The sequence below is a fragment of the Mesocricetus auratus genome, unplaced genomic scaffold, assembly GCF_017639785.1.
Source record: "Mesocricetus auratus isolate SY011 unplaced genomic scaffold, BCM_Maur_2.0 contig_2249_pilon_obj, whole genome shotgun sequence".
Taxonomy (NCBI): Eukaryota; Metazoa; Chordata; class Mammalia; order Rodentia; family Cricetidae; genus Mesocricetus; species Mesocricetus auratus.
In genome coordinates this window covers 33,118-49,113 of record NW_024432069.1, presented here as the reverse complement: position 1 = coordinate 49,113, position 15,996 = coordinate 33,118, and the positions used below count along the sequence as shown (strand labels likewise).

The 15,996-nt window shown below is 42.2% G+C and overlaps 1 long non-coding RNA gene across 1 annotated transcript; it reads left to right on the top strand.

Moving 5' to 3' along the window:
* The first annotated feature begins 510 nt into the window (after positions 1-510).
* LOC121138297 lies at positions 511-14,288 on the top strand. The gene is made up of 3 exons (XR_005875393.1): positions 511-804; positions 1,458-1,507; positions 14,022-14,288. It is a non-coding gene; the product is annotated as an uncharacterized LOC121138297 (long non-coding RNA).
* The last annotated feature ends 1,708 nt before the right edge of the window (positions 14,289-15,996 follow it).

Genomic DNA, 15,996 nt, shown 5'->3' with positions numbered 1-15,996 from the left:
GAGACACAGTTTCTCTGTGTAACAGCTCTGGTCATACCACTGTGCTGGCCTCGAGCTCACAGAGATCCGCCTGCCTGTGACTCCCATGTGCCGGGATTAAACACGTGCGCCACCACCACCTGGCATGTTTTCTATTATTGATTATGTTTCCTGTCCAAGGCAGCCTGGTCAGGGTCAGGCACCAGATGCTGATTAGAAAGGAGAATTCTGCTCCATTGAAGAGAATGAGCGTCAGGCAGCGATGAGCTCCATAACTGTTTACGCAATGAAACACGGTAAGGCGATCATCCACATATGTACAACACACAAAAAATGATGGAGCTGAGATGGGCGTTGGACGTGTGCATGTTTGCGTTTAATCCCAGCACTCGGGAGGCAGAGGCAGGCGGATCTCTGTGAGTTCGAGGCCAGCCTGGTCTACAGAGCGAGTTCCAGGACAGCCTCCAAAGCCACAGAGAAAACCTGTCTTGGGGAAAAAACAAAAACAAAAAAGAAAACAACATGTAACTGGTCATGTCCATGTATTTCAGTCTACTTCTTCACCCACGCATACCAAGGAAGCAGTTGGAAGAGATTTGGGAAGGGATGGAATCAAAAGATAAAAGCAGAAATTGGTGTAATACATTCTAGTTATCAGTTTGCAGAAATAACTTTTAAATAAAAAGATGCACTAGAGAGATGGCTCAGCAATTCAGAGCACTTGGTGTTGTTACAGAGGACCCGGGTTCCATTTCCAGAACGCATGCCAGTTAACCATTTGCTGTAACTCCAGTCCCAGGCATCTCCTGCCTTCTTCCCACCTCTGTAAGTACTGTGCACAGACAGATGTGGGGAAAACACCCATTATAATTAAATTTTTAACAAGTTAGAAAACAAAAGGAATGGAATTTTCTACAGGGGTGTGACAGCCCCGAGACAGACAGCAGCCAGGGCCAGTTACAATGAACTCCTTATGGTGTTGCATGGAAGCAGCTGTGACGTTCTCCCGAGTCAGCCTGCTCAGAGGCAAAAGCAGCTTTGTTCTGAGGTTAACAGAGATCATCACAATCATTAATCTAAGAGCATAGTACAAAGTGCTGTTACCTGACTTTTCCCTGAAGTTTTCTGCATTTTTGTCATCTATTCTAACTGTGAGAATCGTGTCATTGATACAGTTAATTTTTAGATCACCCATCAAGATTGATGGGTAGCATAGGATCTAAAACATTTTGTCATATAATTTATTTTCAGCTAAGATATTGTGGTTCAAAATGAACTTGCCATTCTTTCTATCATTTTTTGATTTATATATGTCCCAGCATGACTTTGAGGTAAGAATATCCCTAAATGTCTTTCATTCTACATTATGATCATGTTCAGAAGTAAATTTGATAATTGAGCATACTTAGGAATAGGAAGAAACCTGCATGAATGTGTCTAGGCTCATTAAGTAAAATCCCCATGCTTCCTTTGCTTAGGAAAAGAGTGGTTTTTGAAATATCGCCCATACCCTCCTTGCTTCCTGAAGGTAAGAGTTCTTTCTCCTTTCTTCTGTCTTGGCTGTTGGGATGACCATTGTTGGTAGTCAAACTTACCTCTGGAATTAACTAAAACCCAAACAGTTGGGTCACCTGTGAAGGATTTTTCTTGAAGGTTTTGAAATTAAAAATGTGTTTTTAATATGGATAATATGAATTAATAAGAGTCACCTTTACCTGATTGGCAGCAGTGCATTTCTTTAACCCCAGCACTCAGGAGGCAGAGGCATTTGGATTTTCTGAATTTGAGGCCAGCCTGGTTTGCAAAATGAGTTCCAGGGCTACAGAGACAAACCCTGTCTCTAAAACAGCATAAAACAATCAAACAAAGAAAAAGATCCACCTTTACTCCAGACCACACCTTCTGGTAGCAGCTGACATACATAAAGGATGTTGAAGAAGGAAGCTCTCTGCCTGCTTGCGCTACCTCTAGCTGCCATCACTAGCATTACAACCTATTTCTTTGGAATTTTGCTGTATACCAAAGAGCAGCTGAGACATCCAGCACCATGGGCTGAACTCCTGGACTCTTCAAATTTCCATTGATAGGCAGCCATTGTTGGACTACTTGGATGACACCTTATGACACATTCTCCATTCTAATAAATCCACTTTCTACGTACATGGAGAGACTCATTCTATCAGTCCTGCTCATGTAGAGAACCTAGAATAATCCAGTTGTTGTTGTTGTTGTTTTTCTTACCTGTTCACAGAGGAAAATGTGCTGGCTAACAATAGTGATCATGAACATGTTGTCCCTAGCTCCATTATTCTCTTAAGTGTTCAGTTTTCCATGAAGACTCCTCTTTAGGGGATGGTGAGATGGCTCAGTGGTTAAGAGCACTGGCTGCTCTTCCAGAGAACCTAGGTTCAAGTCCCAGCACCCACATGGCAACTCACAACTGTCTATGACTCCAATTCCAGGGGATCTGACACCTTCTTATAGACATACATGCAAACAAAACACCAGTGCACATAAACTAAGAGTCATTTACAAATGGATAAAGAAAGATAATGTGGGGACACCAGACCTTGAGCAGAGACCCATTTCCCCTTCAGCCTGGGAGTAGGCACTCCTCATTTAAAAATTTTATAATGTGAATGCCAGTGAGCTTCAGACAGATTCTGGCATGATGGAACTTGAGCAACCATTGTTCAGGTCAAATGGAGACATCCATGCACTAGACAGTGGAGAAGACCCTAATTTGGGGTCGAGGCCATGTTTGTGTTTTGTTGTAGGAAAAGAATACAGCTTCGGCAGCTGTCAGACCATTTAGTGAGATGCATGGACCAGAGAAAAACTGGACTTGAGACCATGGGAGCATACCTAAGCCAGTTTGAGTGAGATCTCCTAAATCAGTGTTCCTGACCCTTGATGTCATCGAATCTAGAGCCCAAGAAAGAAAGAAAACAGTCAGTTCGAGATTTCCAGTTTCTCAACAGACCTGCTACATCAACCTTCCGGACCCATGAGTTTTCATCCTGAAGCCAACAGAGAAAAAAGGACCCATTTAAAACATTTGGACATTGGTATGGACTGTGATGAGTGGCAAAAGCCTCTTTTCAGTATTTGAACAGGGCATGGTCACTTGAAATATCAGACTTGATGGTTCCTGTTTCTGGAGTCACGACTAGGCCAGTGTATTTTTCTGGAGAAATGCAACTTGTCCTAATGTGACAACTATTTTTCATATTTTTTAATGCTGCATGTGTAACATCAATGATTGTACCTAATGTATCTGTGCAAGTGCACTTTCTAAATGCTTTCCTGAGCAGATCTTTGAACGATTGTAAACTTTATCAAATTGTAAATGTAAATCACATGCGGGTTACCTTTGTAACAGAATGTAAATCACGTGCAGGTAGAAAGTTATGGCCCAGATCTGGTGATGGGTATGGTGATGGAGAGGCGCTATGTCAATGAGGGTCCTGGAAATGATGGTAGTGGCGGTAGGCATTCTGGCTTTATGCCGAGCTCAAACATGCCCTGTTCCAGAGGCAAGAGATCTGTAACCAAGGGTTGCTTAGCTTAGCCCATGGCAATCCCGATAGCCATGAAGGTTGGTTACAGATGAATTAAGGTTGGGGTGACTCCATCAACGGGAAACTTGTGAGGAAGACCCCTCCCACCTAAGACAGGGGTTCAAGGTCCCCCGAAGACGGGCAAGGGAGGGTGACCCTACTTGACCTAAGCCAGGAGTGCGTCATTTGAAAATAAGAAGGGGTGAATTGTGGGGACACCAGACCTTGAGCAGAGACCCACTTCCCCTTCAGCCTGGGAGTAGGCAGCTGTAAGACAATGTTTACTAAAAACATGTTTACTAAAAACAATACAATGCCCGGGGCAATAAGTTCCTGGAAAAGGCCTGCCCACAGAAACCGCCCTGACCTCGACCTTGTCCAAAGACTAACAGCACCTTCAGACCCACCCACATCCACCTCTGGTGTCAGAGCAGAACCAGCCAGGGTAGAGGAGAGAGCAGAAGCTTCTCTGGAGGGAGCCTTTCTAAAGAAGTTTTCTTGAACCTTTTTGGGGCCTGCTTAAAGTTTTCTTTACATCGTTGAACGAGTCTCTGTGTTGTCAATCCCCGACACCCTCCGCACGTTCTCGGACACAGGCTGTGCGGCAGACGCGAAAGATAACTCCTTATTCATTCAGAGTTTTCTCTGAATCTCTGGCTCTTAAAGCAATGGAGCCATCTTCCAGCCTTTTAATTGAAGAAAAACCTATTTTCTTGTTTGACATCTGGTTCCTGCTTTTCTTTGCCAGTTGTCTGAAGTCCCAGTGACAACCAGGAAAAAAGTATGTTTAGTTCATCTGACCAAAGTACGAAACTACAGAACAAACATCTACTTTTTTGTCTTGAAGTCTCTCTCTAGCTGTTAATATTCCGGGCACCCTTCCACCTGTGGGACAGGGAATAATCACTTGACTGCATTGACTAGCGGTCTGTGCAAGATATCTATCCACATTGTGTACAGGAGGAGGAAGGGAGTGCAGGAAGACAGCAGGGTCTGCTATTGGAGCCCAGGCCAAATGCATCTATAGAAATGCAGATCTCTGCTGATCTAGAAAAGGTCTTTTTTTCGAGTGGAAAGCAGGATAAGGAATCATTATTCTGCATCCTTAAGGACAGTGTAACATGATAAGAGGTGATCCTGTCACTCAGGCCTCACTAGCCAACTAGCCCCTAGGCAACTTGCCAGTCAGGGCCCTTCTGGGAGTCAGTTTCAGGCTTGTCTTTGAACAGGAGCAGGAGTCATTTTTTGTGTTCTGTGCTGAGAGTATTGCACCAGGAAGCTGAGTGGAGAGCATGGGTGAGCTTGGTGACCACAACATAGTGAGTGATGGGTAGCTGTTGCCAGATGGGAGATGCAGATGGTGAGGGTTTGGTGCATCCTCCACAGACCTGAGTGGGAACCTGCAGCCAGATTCCCTGACCTATGAGGTTCCATGTGGTCCTTGCAACTCCCTGACCCCAGATGCAGGCCTCTGAGTAACTTTGCCTTGTGTTCTGAGTCTGCTCAGAGAATTGGGAACAGCAAGCTGTGTGTAGAAACATCTAGGCAGTCAACATCAACATGCTTTTCGTGCATCAGTGGAAAGGTTGCCAAGCTTGGAGAGGCCTTGTTTTATTTTATCTTCTAGACATTTGCATTTTACCTTTATGCATAAACATCCAATATTGTGGTTATTGTAAAAGGAATCACATGTGTTTGGTTGCCTTGGTGTAGAAGAGTAGAATTGTTGGTATAAAGGATTTGCTGATGCTTAGTAAATAAATAGTAAGTCTCATGAAGTAGAATTTCACTGAGGGGGGACTGCCTCTAAGACACCCAAAAGATAAGTGTATGCTAACCAGGCCTGTTAGACTTTATGATGCTCTGGGTTGTGGTGGCACATGCTTTTAATCCCAGCACTCAGGAGGCAGATCTCTGTGAGTTCAAGACCAGCCTGGTCTACAGAGCAAGTTCCAAGATAGCCTCCAAAACCACAGAAAAACCCTATCTTGGAAAAATCAGAGAGAGAGAGAGAGAGAGAAGAGAGAGAAGGAGAGAGAGATTAGAATGCTAGGATATACATTTGTTCTTTAGGATTGTGACATTTGGCTCTAAACCATTACAAAGAAGCCTCTGATTTACAACCAGTCACAAGTCTCATCCCCAAATCAAAGAACAGGCCTTTAACAAGCTGCTCAGGGAGACATTACAGGGTCACAACAACCTTAAGGCCTGGTGAGCCATAAAGTTACAATTTTCTTCATGAGAAAAGCATAGTTCTGCCAGATGGGCAACAGGATACCAGGTGACAACTATATTTGGGGGGGTTAGAGTGCTGGGATGAAAGGCAAGAACCACCACTGCCCAGCAAGGTGACAACTATTTGAAAAGCAAATCATGATTGTGTTAAGGCCCTACCTAATCAGGCAGGGCTTTCATTTAGGCCCTCAGGCAGGGAGGAGGAACATTCTTAGGATAACTGGTAACAGGCTGGAGTGTAGGTCTTGGGAGGGTTCCCTATGGGCCTGGTGTATTGACAATAAAGCAGAGCTCTTTATCTTAAACAGGGATTTTGCCTGGGAGAGCTGGTAATGGTCTGGGGCCAGGGCTTTGTGGAGTGTTTGTGGAGTTTCTCAATATGTGGAGATACAGTTATCAGTCCCAAGGTTACTGTGGGTTAATCAGTAATGTTCTCTTTTTTTGTTTTTTTTTCTGTTTGATTTTCTGAGAGGGCTTCTCTGTGGCTTTGGAGCCTGTCCTGGAACTCACTCTTGTAGACTAATACGGTCTTGAACTCACAGAGATCTGCCTGCCTCTGCCTCCCGAGGGCTGGGAGGAAAGTTTTACACCCCAATGCCCTGCAAGAAATGTTCTTGAGATACTCCATGTTCCACTTGTGTAGTGTCATTGGAGTAGCCACCTCCTGAATTTGTCCCCTCTTATGATGCTTCCTAATATTTCATAGACTTTTCCTTTTCCTTCCATTCACCCCGGTGAGTAGCATACAAGATGCTATTCTTCTTAAGAATCTCAAATCCCACCAGGCATTGGTGGTGCATGCCTTTAATCCCAGCCCTTGGGAGACAGAGGCAGGGAGATCTCTGTGAGTTTAAGTCCAGGTCACCGGTGTACTTAGGAATTATTCTAGGATGTACCTTTGCTGTGTAATCCCCTCAGATGACTGAATGGCTAGACCTACAAGTTGCCTGACTGTATTTAATTTGTTCAAAGTGTAACCTGGAGCATGAACCTAAAAGACACTTAAGGATGATGGCATATGTGGAATGCAAGTGTGTCTCACGTGGCTTCTCTGAGCATTAGGGAGAGATGGATGCATGCCTTCATTAAAGAGATTTTTCTTTATTAACCTCCCAATGTGTGAAGTGATTTCTCCCTGGGAATGCATAGTAATTAGAGGACAGCTGCATTTCCATCATGTTAGAAGAAAAATGTTTGAGACACTCTTATGTTGAGTTAGGTGGCTTTGATTCCAGTCTGTTGCTCTCCAGGGCAATGGTCTTTCATGTCTCTAAATGACACCTCCAAAATTCTTAAATTAAATGACTGTGCCACCTCAGAGATTGAAAATAGTCCATTTGAGTCATGGAGTCAGCTATCCAAAGCAGTCACAGGAAAAGGATTTGCATGGGGAGCATTGCTTCTGCCTTCAGACCAAAACAGATTGTAGTATACACTGCAGGGGAAACAGGGCAGGCAATCATGGCATCACTATTATGAAAAAGGGCCTGACTGTGGTAGGGGAGTGATTTCATAATTTCCCAGCATGTTTGGAATCGTGTCATGTGAATAAACACAGACCAGTGTGGGTGTACATCTTGGAAAGTTTATCTTGAGCCAATGAATACTGAATTAGTAATTTGGTAACTAATTTAAAGCAGTGGTTTTCAACCTGTGGGGTCACAGTTCCCTTTAGGGGAATCAAATGACCTTGTCACAGGACAAGCCTAAGACCATTAGAAAACAAAAATATTTATCTTAAAATTCATAACAGCATATCTGTAGTTTTAAAGTAGCACTGAAAATAATTTTACTGTTAGGGTCACCACATCACGAAGAACTTTATTAAAGGGTCACAGCATTAGGAAGACCGAGAACCACTTGGTTTTCATCAATGTCTCCTGTAGCTCAGGCTTGCCTGGCACTGTGTAATTGAGAATTTCTTTGAACACCTAATCCTGCTTCTGCTGCCCAGTCATGGGGAGACAGTCATGCAATTCATTCCAGGCTGGGCCTTGACTGGTCTCTGGGAAGTAAAAATAATGACTAAATGTATATCCTCCAAGTTCTCTAAATTTTATTGTGAATCTACAAATGAGGTGGGAACCTGTGTAAGAACTTCCTTCTGTCACCAACTCTAAAGCAGGTGTAGTCACAGCACAAAAAGGGAGGGGCAAAAAGAAGGGAGAAATATTTCCTGCTGTGACAGTCATTGACATCAGCCATGTAGAGTCAGGTATTCAACTGTAGATGTTCCGTAAAATCCTTACTGGCCATTTCTCAGTTTCATGTATCAGGCAATCAAGAATCTAGATAAAGAACAGAACTTATCATGAGACCAAATTCCTGTAGTTACACCATTTCAACCTAAATAGAATAACTGGATAACATAGTGTTGTTCTGCCTAACATGACTATTTTTTCAGGTTTAAGATGATAGTCCTGAGAGAAACAGTGTGAGCAATACTTACTGTGCTGTAATACAAATCCCTAGTCTCTGGAACACATGGCCATAAAGTGTGTTTCAACATTTCTTTAAAGATTGCATTTATTTATTTATTATGTACACAGTGTTCTGCAGGCCAGAAGAGGGCACCAGATCTCATTACAGATTGCTGTGAGCCATCAGGCAGTTGCTGGGAATTGAACTCAGGAACCTTGGAAGAGCAGCCAGGGCTCTTAACATATGAGCCATTTCTCCAGCCACCTGTTTAAACTTTGTAACATTATTTTTTAGGGATTATATATTTACATTATTTCCACTATCATGCCCCACGGCCTCCTATAGCCCCTTGATTGTGTTCTCATCCATGGCCTCTTTTTGTTTAACGAGAGAGGCTGTTTGAATGTGTCCTGTGTTTGGATGCAGGACCTCCCAGCTGTGAAGCAAAGGGTTGGCTGTGCTAGAGACTGAGTGTGTAATTGAATGTACACATGCAGGATCCTGTGCCTTGGAAGAGGAACAGGAAGTGCTTTGGGAGATTGAAAGATTTTACTGAACTAAGAATTTTCCAGGGTTGGAGAGATGGCTCTGAGGCTAAAATCATTGGCTGCTCTTCTTAGGGTCCTGAGTTCAATTCCTGGCAAATACCTGATGGCTCACAGCACTCTGTGATGAGACCTGGTGAACTCTTCTGGCCTGCAGGGATACATGCAGACAGAACACTATATACATAATAAATAAATAAATAAATAAAAGAATTCTCCAGATCAGGAACCTGTCTGACTATAGTGTGGAGGGCAGTGCTGGGAAGGCCTGTGTGGTCTGATTCACTGGATACCTGTTCACCCATTAGGGTGACAGCTGATGTTCTGAATCCCAGCAGGGTCATCTTAACTAATGAGGATCTTTGGGAAGGCCGAGCCGTCAGTAGCACCAGTGAGAGGTGGCTCACGGGTTCTTTCCAGGATTCTCCTCTTGCTCTGCTGTGAGGAGCTGTGAGCAAGAACAGAAGCCATGACATGGTGAGTGTGGGGGCCACTATCCCCAGACCAGGAAGAGCAGGTTGGCTGAGCTGTCAGAATCTGGACTGCAAGCCAGGCGTTGGTCGTGCATGCCTTTAATCCCAGCACTCAGGAGGCAGAGGCAGGTGGATCTCTGTGAGTTCGATGCCAGCCTGGTCTACAGAGTGAGTGCCGGGACAGCCTCCAAAACAATACAAAGAAACCCTGTCTCAAAAAACCAACCAAACAAACAAACAAACAACAAAAGAAGAATCTGACTGCCTGGAATGGGATAGACCATGAGCCAGATTGAAGCTCTGTTGGTCCCTGTGTGGACCTGGGCAGTGGCCCTTGGCCTCTGTGTTTTGTTGAGTGTGGATTCCCTGACTGGGGGAGGCTCTGCAATCCTGGCATGGGAGACTCTGAGCTGATGGTGTCATTGTCCATGTGAATACACAGGGGTTGCTGTTGTTGTGCAGTGAGAAGACAGATTATGAAACTGAGGATCTGGTTTCTTTTTTTTTTTTTTGTTCTGTTTTGTTTTTCGAGACGGTTTCTCTGTGTACCTTTGGAGGCTGTCCTGGAACTCACTCTGTAGATTAGGCTGGCCTCAAACTCACAGGGATCTGCCTCCCATTGCCTCCTGAGTTGTTGTGTGTGCCACAACCTCCTGATGGAAAAACAAATTTATTTGAGACAGGGTTTCTCTGTATTGTTTTGGAGTCTGTCCTGGAACTCACTCTGTAGACCAGGCTGGCCATGAACTCACAGAGATCCTCCTGTTTCTGCCTCCCAAGTGCTGATATTAAAGGTGTGTGTCACCAACACCAGGCTGAAGATCTGGTTTATAGAACGTCTGGATATTACCTTCTGATGGGGGATATCCTGTGTGTATGTTGTCTGTCAGTTAATTGAATAAAGCACTCTTTGCCAATAGGGAAGCAAGATAGGTGGGTCTAGGAGTCGACGAGGATTCTGGGAAAGAGAAGCACAGGGAGTCACCATTTAGGATGCAGGAGAAGTAACAGGCCTGGACCCTTATTCTGGTAAGAGACTTGGAAATACTCAGATCAGCAATGATGGGTTAAATGCTTAAGTCAGAGCTAGCCAGTGAGAAACCAAGCAAACGCCAACAGCTTCATAATTAATATAGCATCCTGCGTGTTATTTGGGGGCTCAGATAGATCGGTGGCAGGGTCAAAGTGGCTGGCAGGAAGACTGCACGTTACAACATTCCACTGTCTGGCTTGTCTTGGAAACTAGTAGAAAGGAAGGGATGGGCCCTGCCTCCCAAAAATTCAGGATTAGAAGGAGTTTTTAACTTTCTGCTGCTGACAGGCACATGGTGTGACTCAGTAAAATTCAGTTCCCAGGCACAAAGGGATTTTCTGAGCTGTAGAGGTGTTTCAGGTTAGCATAGTATTTTGCATGAGACTAGGGGTGATGCCTTGTTCCAGGCCTGTTCTTTGATATCGAGATGGGCCTCATGGGTGGTTGTAAATCAGGTGTGGCTCATTTGTAATAGCTTGGAGGTAACTGTCTAGACAATCCTGGTGAACAAATGTGTATCCAATCATCCTAATTTCTTTTCTTTTCTTTTCTTTTTTTTTTTTTTTTTGGTTTTACACGACAGGGTTTCTCTGTATTGGTTTGGAGACTGTTGGTCCAGCCTGGCCTCAAACTCACAGAAATCCACCTGCCTCTGCCTCCTGAGTGCTGGGATTAAAGGTGTGTGCCACCACCGCCCGGCCCGATCATCCTAATTTCTTACAGGACTTGTTAGTATATACTTATATTTGGGTGTTTTAAAGGCAGCACAACCTCAACTAAATTTCTCTTTGTGAGACTCACTCTCTCCTGAGCATTTGTAAATCCTTTGTATTACCTATTTTATTCTTCTACATATGAGATGCCTTTTACAACCTCCTCAAAATTAACAATAAATGGATCTTAAATGTAAAAGTGAAATGAAAACTGCTGGACCTCTAGACATTATTGAAGAAACTAGTACTCTTGAGATTTGGAGAACTGCTTTCCACGGGTGCACCAAAAGCAAGCTGAAGTTGACTACAAAGACATTTCTACATACAGTTCCCTGCTCTGGATGCTCAGAGCAGACACAGCCCATGGGACAATTTCATTATATTGAGTTACCTTGGTCAGCCTTGCATAGGGATTTTACCTCATCTTACTGCATGTTGTTGTGATGTGACTGGATGATATCCATGGGAGTCCTGTTCCTTTATGAAGGGAAACATAGTAAAAGTGGATTTGGGTGAACAGAGATTGGAAAGAGGTCTGGAAGGGTTGGAAGTAGGTGACACTATGTATTTACTCCAAGTTCACTGATCCTCATAACTTCTAACATCCCCAAAGGTACTAATTTCCAAATTCTCTTCTGACACTCAAGACAATCTCTTGACTGTCACATTTTGTATAATCAAGAAACAAATAAAGGATTTCCAGCAAACCAGATGAGCACAGGATATATTCCCATTCAGAATAAGAGGAATATGGCTGCATTCCAGCCCCCAACTCAGGGAGACATCCCTTACTCATATGCCCAGCTAGAATAACAGGTAAGGCAGGTCCCCATCTCATGAAAACTTCCACACTACCTATATTCCCAGACACTCCCCCAACAACCCATTAGCTGCCACCCCCAAAACCATGTTCCCACTAACAAATTGGTTTAACAGCCTCTGCTCCAGTGCAGGTCACACAAGTCAGAATAACAGGTAGGCAAACTGAGGCAGAGACACCCTGTTGGACCAGAGTTCAAGCTAGCTATCGGAAATCCACATTGGCCTCTCCTGTGGACCTCCTCCATTCTTTCAATAACCACCAAGCACTATTCACAATACATTTCCCTACTCATGTCTGTGTTGTAGCCTCCAATTTTAGTGGAAACCCTAGGCTCACATAAAGGATACAACATTGGCCAGAAGCCCATGTGGGCCATGTCAACACAGAACTGTCCCACTCTCTCCATGTGCCATCAACACTATCCCCAAGTTCTCTCTGCTCTTCCCTTTTGACAGCCTGAAATTCTGGCAGGCACTCCCTGCAAGAACAAATGCAACACCTACATAAAGACAGCCACCCTCCATATTGGCCTGAGAACCCCTGTTCAACCATAGGCCACACAGATCAGAAGATCAGAGAGCTAATAAATTCAAGAAAAACATGATCCTTTCAATAATGAAAAACTGAAAAATCAGCACCTAGACCCACAATAAACTCAAAACAAGATAATTGGACACAACCAGCAACCACCAGAGCAGTAAGTGACTACCAGATTTCAATTATCCTACTGAAACAAGTTATAAATATTCCAACACGATAGAAGCACAATTATGACCATGTTTATAAAGATAATAGAAAAAGTTGAAGGGAATTAATCCCTTAAAGAATGCAAAGAATGTATAACCTAAATGATGAAGAAAATTTATAAATCCTTTAATGAAAGTCAAAAAATCAAACAAATAAACAGCTAATCAAAAGGAAAGAATCTGTTCAAGACCTGAAGATGGAAATAGAAGCAATTAAAAATAATCACAACTGAAGAAATCTGGAAATGAAAATCTAGGTAATCAAACAGGACCTACAGAGGCAAGCCTGACTCACCAAAAGAATACAAGACATGTAATAGAGAATTTCAGGCTTTGAAGGTCCACTTTATGAAATGGATATTTACATAAAAAACATGTTAAATCTATAAATTTCCTGAAATGTGACATCCAGGATATCTGCAACAGATGAAAGCATCAAAAGTAAGAATGATAGGACCAGGAGGAGAATAAAGTCAGGTCAAAGTCTCACAAAACACTTTTGATAAATTTATAGTCAAAATTTTCCTAAATTATAAAATGATGTGTAAGTACACAGTCAACAGAATCATAGAGGCTCATGGGGACTGCACCAGGTCTGATGGGGATGGCCTTCTTTATATATGTTTCCAGTATTGGTTGATGTATAAAACACTGTTTGGCCAATGTGTCAGGAAGATAGGTGGTACCAGGAGATGAGCAGAATTCTGGGAACAGTAGGCAGACAGAGCCCACCAGAGACAGATGTGATGTGGCTGATAAGGGACCAACATGTCTGGACATTCTCCGGTATGCCAAGGCTACATATAAATGCATAGATGTATAAAAATGTGTTAGTTCCTAAGACAGAGCTAGCCAATAACAAACCCTAACCAACAGCAAACAGTTTAATAATTAATATGTTATACATGTGCTTGTTTGGGGCTGAGAAGGATGGCAGTACCTGGCAGGACAAGAAAACCAAGTAACACATGTAGTCTAATACTGTTGTATACCATGGTGTTTTTTGTGCAACTTCCAACAGTGGAAGTGGGTGTGTGTCTCCCACTCTCTCACCTGCTCTTAGAATTCCTTTCCTCCTACTAGTTTGCATCCAGCCTTGATAGGAGGTTTTGATTCTTTCCAAATTGGAATTCATTATGCAGACTTATGTTGATATCCTTTGAATACATTATCTACTCTGAAGGAAAATGGAGGTGGAGAGGACCAGGTGGAGAGGGGAGCAATGGAGAGAACCAAGATGAGAGGATGGAGGGGAAACTGCAGAAAGGATGTATTTTATGAGAGAAGAAAAATTTTAAAAAATAAAGACAAGAATATGGGCACAGTGGGAGAAGATTGAACCAAGGCACGAAAACTCATCAGGGCAAACAGCAAATCCTACAGCTCTGCTGTGCACAGGTAGGGTATCATTCTCAAAAGCCTTAGATACCTCTATCCCTAAAAATTGTCAGACATGTCTCTCCTTTGCTATTTCCTCTCCTTGTGTTCAGCTTTCCATGGCAGATGACCAATTGTTTTTGTATCTCAACATCCTATCATCTCAAAATACAACACTGGCTTCACCTTGAGAACTTCAGTCAATGAACTCTCACAGTGTATTCACTGGTCTTCTAACTCTGCCAGATTCCTACAGTGTTGAACTGAAACCACAAGGGAAGAATCTATGATCTATAACTTTTGGACCAGTTTCTACTTTCTCTTTATTCCATGCCTTCTCAAATACTTTGTTACAACTTTTTCCTCATAAAGTATGTATGGATGAGTATACTGACATATGCAGACAACTTCTTTAGTGTGTTGATTGTTGGTTTCATGTGTATGGTTGCAGGGCTGATGTAATAGAGAGCAGTAAGGAATCACTACAGATGCAGAGTAATACTCATTCATTTATTACAAAAATCCCTATGAAATGTGCTTCACTAGGAGGCCTTATAGATGTCCAGGAATTGATTTTCTGGTGATTTTTCATTTTGAACAGCAAACAGGGATTTTTGAGTAAAATATTCATTTGATTCAAAATAGTAAGTTATAACCCTATCAAGGAGTATGTTTCCTCCATGGAGGAAAAGCAGTATCAGTACTTTCTTGAAAAATTTTCTAATTTAGATACATGTTAGCTAGTTTACCTCTAAATTGAGGTATTTGCATGTTTTGTTTTAATGCTATGTCTCCAACTCTGGAAGCATAAATAATGCTTGTTAAAGTAATTTTATAGCTACCAGTAACCCAGTGAATTTTTAAGAGTGTATTTTTGTAAATAGTTATAAGTCTTCCAAGTATGCTGTTGAAATCTCCCTAATACCACTCTATTTTGAATTTTACCTGGATAAAAATAAATAAATAAAAATAAATAACAAAAGGCAGTTGTTGATACATGATCATAGTATTATTTGTTGTGCTATAAACACATTGAGTTAAATAGCTGTTATTGTTTGCTACAAGAAATAAAGAATGACTATAATTGAATACTGGTATTTCTATTAATAACACACAAAGAGCAAGTATGCGATCATCTCTGAAGTAAATTTGGCAGTGTTTCTCATAATTCCTCTCTAAAGTTAATCAATCATGTACTGATTAGTTAGGGTTTCTATAGCTGTGAAGAGACAGCATGTACATGGCTAATCTTTTAAAGGAAAACTATTTTATTTCAGTAATTTACATTTTCAGAGATTTTATCAAGTATCATCTTGGTGCAATATGGTAGAATGCAGACAGACACGCTTCTCTCAAAGGAGTTGGGCATTGTACATCTTGCCCCACTGCAATGGGAAGTTGTCTGGGATGCTGTTCATGATTTGAGCATATATAAGATCTCAATATATACCCCAACAGTGACACCCATGCCTACAGAAACAAAGAAACATATCCTAAGAGTGTCATTCCCTACGAGCTTATAGGGGCCCATTACATTCAGACTACCACATGTATTATGTATTAAGGTTCACCAGGAAGTACGATGTGTCATTCTGTGTGAGTAAACAATGAACCCTTCCTACTGAGAAACACTGAAAATATGTTTGTTTTCACACCAAAATTTATTAGACCATGAACCTTTTGGTGGGGCACACCTAAGGCCCCATGATAAATTACATGAAGTATTCATCTTCCATTTAACCCAGTGTGGGAATAATGAAACAGTTGTTCCTTGTCCTCAAATTGGGCAGGGAGGCTACTGAGGAACCTCTTTAATATCACGTATATTTTTGAGATGCCTGTTTTTACAACTTTGTTTCCAATAACTTGCACATGTTAAACTTTTTATTTTTCCCATTTTCCAGGCACCTAAAGATAAGCCATACAAACACTAATTCCAAAGCATTCTGGTATATATTTTGGTATTAATCATCAAACATACATGTGAACTAAAAGTCTAAGTGTAATGAGCATGGTAAATAAACGTCTTTTAGATATGTGAAAATAGCATAGTTAGTAACACACTAAACCCAAGACTGTTCCTGGAAA